Below are 6,000 nucleotides of genomic sequence, written 5' to 3'. Positions count from 1 at the left end.
TGGGAAAAGGTGGAAAGCATTTCCCCTGAGAACTGGAGTAAGACAAGGGTGCCCACTTACCACTTCTATTCAACGTAGTACTGGAAGTCCTGGCCAGAGCAATCAGACAAGAAAGAGAAATAAAGGGAATCCAGATTAGAAAAGAGAAAAGGAGACTGTCGCTGTTCACCAATGATATGATTGTATACCTAGAAAACTCAAGATTCATCCAAAAAGCCTCTCAGTCTGACAGACAAATTCAGTGAAGCCTCTGGATGCAAAAATCAATGTATGCAAATCAGTAGCACTGCTTTACACCAACAGTGACCAAGCTGAGGATCAAATCAAGAACTTGAACCATTTTACAACAGCTGCTAAAACCAACCAACTTAAGATTACGCTTAACCAAGGAGGTAAAAAATCTGTACAAGCAAACCTACAAAACATTGCTGAAAGAAATCACAGACACCACAAACATGGAGGGGTAGAATTAATAATGTGAAAATGATCAGAAAATAACTTCCTTTAGCATTTCTTGTAAGGCAATTCTGATAGACATCCTTAGCTTTTGTTTTGGAGTAAATTTTTTATATCTCCTTTACTATTTTTTAAGAACAATTTTTTCAGGTGTAATGTTCTTGGCTGGAGGTTTTTTCTTTTAGTATTTTGAATATACCATCACACTCCTTTCTGCCATGTGAGGTTTCTGCTTAGAAATCCACTGATAGTCTTATCAAGGCTACTTTGTATGTGACGAGAATCTTTTTTCTTGATGCTTTCAAAATTCTCTTTGTCTTTGACTTTCAATAATTTGATTATAACGTGTTGGTGTAGATTTCTTTGGGATAATTTTATTTGTATCTTGGGCTTTGTGAATTTCAATATGCTTTTACCTCCTCAGATCTAGGGACTTTTGGCCATTATTCTTTTAAGTGAGAATGTGCAGCTTCTTCCAATCTTGCACAGCTATGCTGTTCATGGCATGATCCCACCCCTTTTCTTTGTTCTTCGTTTTCCCCAGGTGTCCAAATTATACAAGTTCCATCAGCAATCCAGGTGAGGCATGACAATCCAGTACCTAGGCAACACACAAAAAGGCACACATTCCACTCTCTCTCTTTCCCAGGGGAAGGTTATGGGCTGAGGTGTTCTCCCTCAGCCCTGATCTATGCTGGTTTGTGACAGGAGCTGATGTGGTTAAAGTAAAATTGCTCTTTTTATCCATTTCAGTGTGGCTTTTTTTGTGCTCATCTGGGGTACTGCAACTTCTTTACTGGATTCTGATTATCTCCTGATGGTATTTTGATCTACATATTGTTGCTAATCAGTGTTTCCGTGGGGGAATGATAACTGGAATTTCCTATTCTGCCATCTTTCTGATATCACTCTTTCTGATTAGAATTTTTAGAAGACTGCAAATGTGCAAACCACTTAGTAGAATCATTGCTAAAACTGACTTTACACACATAATTTTCGAAGAAACATTAGTATAAATCTGGCTGATTATTCATATTAATTTTTCTAAAAATATAAAATATTTTTTCCTCAAAATTTATAATTTTAGCATTATCACAAAACATTGAACTAACATTTGACACTAAGTACTAATTTTGCTTTGATATATTGAGAGTCGAATTAAATATTTTGTTGGGCAAGAATCAGAGGTGAGGTAGAAAATACACTGTTATGCTGAAAAGACCATGCAGATTATCCAACAAAGTTTTTCATAGCTAAAATATTACATCATGTCCTCTATAAATTATTCACAGTAATAATACCAGTATTTTATATTTATTACACATTTGCCAGGTTCTCTGCCAAAGGTTTATGTTATTATTTTACTAATCCTCAGGGCAATCCTGTAACGTAAGTATTATTGTTATCCCATGTTATAGATGATAAAACTGTGGCTTATAGAGGCTATCAGGGTCCTGCCTGAAAACAAATAAGAGGTTGCTGCTGAGAGATGCAGGAAGGTGTTAAAGGAACCAAGACGGTACAACACTGGGAACAATAAAAAGTTATCATACCTCTAGGCTGGAGTGACAAGGAGAGAAGCAAGGTTATCTGAAACTAGTAAGAGCTGAAATGGTATAAAAAACATTATGCTTCTGCAAGTACAGTTACCATCAAACAAGTCCCCTAGGTTTCAGATTCCCAGGCTACACATCTCTTCACTACAGTATGCAGGTTAAGTACCTGGCAATCTTAAGATAAGCTGAGGGGCACAGCTTCAAAAAACAGGTGAAAAGAAGTATCCGGTTTAGTTATGGTAGTTTTCCCTGGGTTTAGCACCTTGTTTTTCCTGCAGACAAGTAGGGTCTGAAGCATTAAATGCAGTAGGAGTATAGCAGTTATGCACTGTGTTCCAGTGAGCCACTTGCTCATGAAAATCAGATACATCGTCCCAATGGCTGTTCATTCTTAGAGGTCCTTGGAGAGGTAGTGGGAATGCAAATCAAAGAAAATATGATAGTTTGAAATGAGGAGCAGAAAGAGCCTGGTAAACATTTCGTGGTAATCTTATAAGAACCACCAATACGTGTCTTCTAACAAATTTACTTGATACACTTTATTGCATTCTACACAATGCTGAACACTTCTGAAGCATTTTCTAGAGGCTGTATTTCCAGAGGCTACATTTTCTAGAATTGTTGGACAACATGCCTACGTCCAGAGGAAGGCAGGTAAAAAATAGGAAGTTCTGAAAAGCCCGTTTATTAGTAAATAAAAAATGGAGATCTTTATGCAAGAAGAGAAAAAAAAAATCAGTGGAGTCAAGTAGTATAAAAGAAAAAAAAAAAAAAAACTCTAACTGCCATGGGAAAAATTGGGACTTTAAAAAAAATGAACAAATTATACAACAACTTACTTTTTATGTTAAAAGCCTGGTTCTAATTATAATTCAAAATGGTAAATTCTGTCTAAAAACAAAATGGAATGTCTTGCAAGGTGATGAGTTCTTCATCCCAGGAAGTATTTCAGCAGGATGTCATGAAAGGGCTTCCTCCTTTATTAAGATATCTTAAAAGATTATCTCAAAAATACTTTTGAAATACATACAAGATTCTGGGCAATGTCATTAAACTATACTTTTTAGAACATTTCTGGCCTCTATACAATCTCTTATCTTGAAAAGAAACATTTGCCTAGGCAATTCAGCTGGCTGGAAATGAGTTCCGAAATGTTTCCAGAAAAGCAATTTTAAAAATATGCTTTCTTCTAAATTACATTTTTATGAATTCTAAGCAAATACCAAAAAAGTCAATAGGACTTTGCCAAAATTTATATTGCTTTTATTGTTTTCATTTGATTAGCTCTCTGCAGTGTACATCAACCCTTTAGCCAGAATGCAAAGAGAATGAGAAACTTACCATTTTTCTCCGATTAACATTCTATCGATAGTAGGGCTGAGCAAGTTAAATTTCCACAGGTGCAGTGTGCTCTGCATAAAATAGAAGAAATCTTCCTCATTGAGGGAGTTCTTCAGGGTACAGGATATCATATCACTAATGTATTATCTGGTGAATGTAGTGTTCATTTTAGAGTGTAATAAGAGAATAAACAATTATCTGGGCTTGGAGTAGATGACACATGTGGGATTTTGCTTGAACAAAAGGAATTACAATCACCTAATGGCTTGAAGGAGTTCTAAATATCTACAGATCAGATATTTCTTCTAAGGTGAAATTGCTACTTACAGATAGCCAGAGAATTTCTCAGCTTAAATTGTGGGTCATTGTGGGTTAAGGGCAGTAGCCCTACAGCCACAGACAATGGATAAGTCTTGCTAAAAATCAGCAACCTCTGAAATCCTACTGAAACATGTCAGATGGGAAAACATTTTTTTCTGCCTTTCTGATTAGCACTTCTCTCTCTTTTTCTTATGTATTCTTTAAGTGCCCAGAAACTCTAGGATCTCTTTAGCCTTCTCCTGTTAAAATCTTTCTAAAGAAGAAAGCTAAAAGACTCATACAACTCATAGTGATCTCAAGTACATTTGTATTTTAAAAGCACTTAATTTTACTTTGTTGCTTTTAAAGCTTGTATTTACCTTATCTTTGCTACTGTATCACCATAGGAATCATTCAGTAAGACAAAGGATGCTATTTATTTGAGTGAAGTACACACTACAATAAGATAAATATAAACAAGTTGTGTGTACTATAACCTAGCGCATCTGCAAACATATATACACACATATACACATTGAGTCAGAGAAGATCAAAAAGCACTCATTTTATTTTATTTTAACCCAAAGAATATAAACCTAAATTACTAAGAGTTTGTGAAGGCCATTTCAGGCACTGGTCAGAAGGCGTCACAGGATAGTAGCTCTATAACTAGAGTATTCCTAACCACGCTGGTGCCTCTGCACCAGCTGAAGTATTTCCCAGGTCAACAAAGTACAGAATATTAGTGTTTGAGGCAATCATAGAAAATTTGTTCAAGTCTCTCAAACTGTAGACGAAAATGCAAAACAAAATAAAACAGCACAACAGCAACAAAACCCTGAGACTCAAAAAGATGAAGGAACTGATCGTCACAAAACACAATTGTCAGGTGTCAAAATCAAAATGAAAACTCACATTTTTCCTACTCATAGTTTTAGAAAAGCTTCTATACCCCTTCAATTATTCTTTGATATTCTACATTTTATGTCATATCTTGATATTATGTGGATATTCTTTTTATGTGGGGAAATTAGAAGAAGATGTGATTTTTAAAGTAGAATTATGGTACCGTTATATATGAAAGGGTATTTTTTTAAGAAAATATTTTGATGAGAGAGAGAGAGAAAGAGAGAAAGTGTGTGGGTGTGTGTGTGTGTGTGTGTGTGTGTGTGTGTGTATTGGCAGGAGCAAGAAATTAATAAATTAATGTCGCAGAGTAAAGATGTGTTTTTTTTAATGCTATTAAGTACAACTCAAGTTATCATTTATATCGTAATGTATAAATCACTAAAATAGGTGACTCCCTTTGTTTTATTGTCTTTTGTCTTACTGAGCTATGCCTGTGGTATAGCTAAGATAAGGTAAGTACAAGTTTTAATAGGACTTGCTATAATCTAGCATACTTGCATATATATGTGTGCATTCAGTCAAAGAGAGAATCCAGAAAGCAACGATGTAAACATGATTTAAACTACAATACAAATGCATTCTCAAAAATTAGATAGTTTTTCCAATATTTCAACCACATTTAACAACTTTGTAAAATATTGAAAATACTGGCTTAGTAGGAAAACTTTATTCTGCCACTTTTATGTATTCAACAAAATACAACACTGTCATTCTCCAAAATTTTATCAGTACTTCCATAATTCATAAGTCAGTGAACTACTTGTCATTAAAAGCTATTTTAATGACCTATGAAAAGCACTACATGGGTGGAGGGAGTTGTAAAAAAAAAATAAAAATCTTGAAATTGAGCTGATGCAAAATCAGACTATCCCCCTAAAGATTATAATCCAAATCATCACAGATAACTTGTTTGTTGGAAGCTGCCAAATGACGCTTTTGAGTTGATGCTATTTGAGAATTATAGTGTACTTATTAGACAAATTCTCAAATATTTGTAATTTATTTACAAAATAAAAAGGAATGAAAGTTGAAATTTAAAAAGTGTCCAGAAAATGAAAATCGTCATAGAGCAAAGCATTATAGTGGCTCCCTATGATAAATTTCTTTCCCATTTCTCTGGGAAATAAATAAAAGCAGAAGAGTCAGTCTGATTTATTTATAAATCTGATGATAAGTGAACCTCCTGACATAGATTGCTGTCTTTGCTAAGGGAGGAGTCCTTATCTGTGGAATGGTTTTATTAAGAGGATCCTGGATTAAGATTCCTTATAGTAAACAAATATAGAACTTGTAGATCCAGGAGGCATGCATGCCTCCATGGAAAATGTCTCTTATGGTTTGGCTCTGTATCCCCACCCAAATCTCATCTTGCAATTCCTATAATCCCCACGTGTTGTGGGAGAAACCCAGTGGCCGATGATTGAATCCTGGGGGCGGG

The sequence above is a fragment of the Sapajus apella genome, unplaced genomic scaffold (genome assembly GCF_009761245.1).
Source record: "Sapajus apella isolate SASKATOON/1434 unplaced genomic scaffold, GSC_monkey_1.0 scaffold81, whole genome shotgun sequence".
Taxonomy (NCBI): Eukaryota; Metazoa; Chordata; class Mammalia; order Primates; family Cebidae; genus Sapajus; species Sapajus apella.
This window is presented reverse-complemented; position numbering follows the sequence as displayed.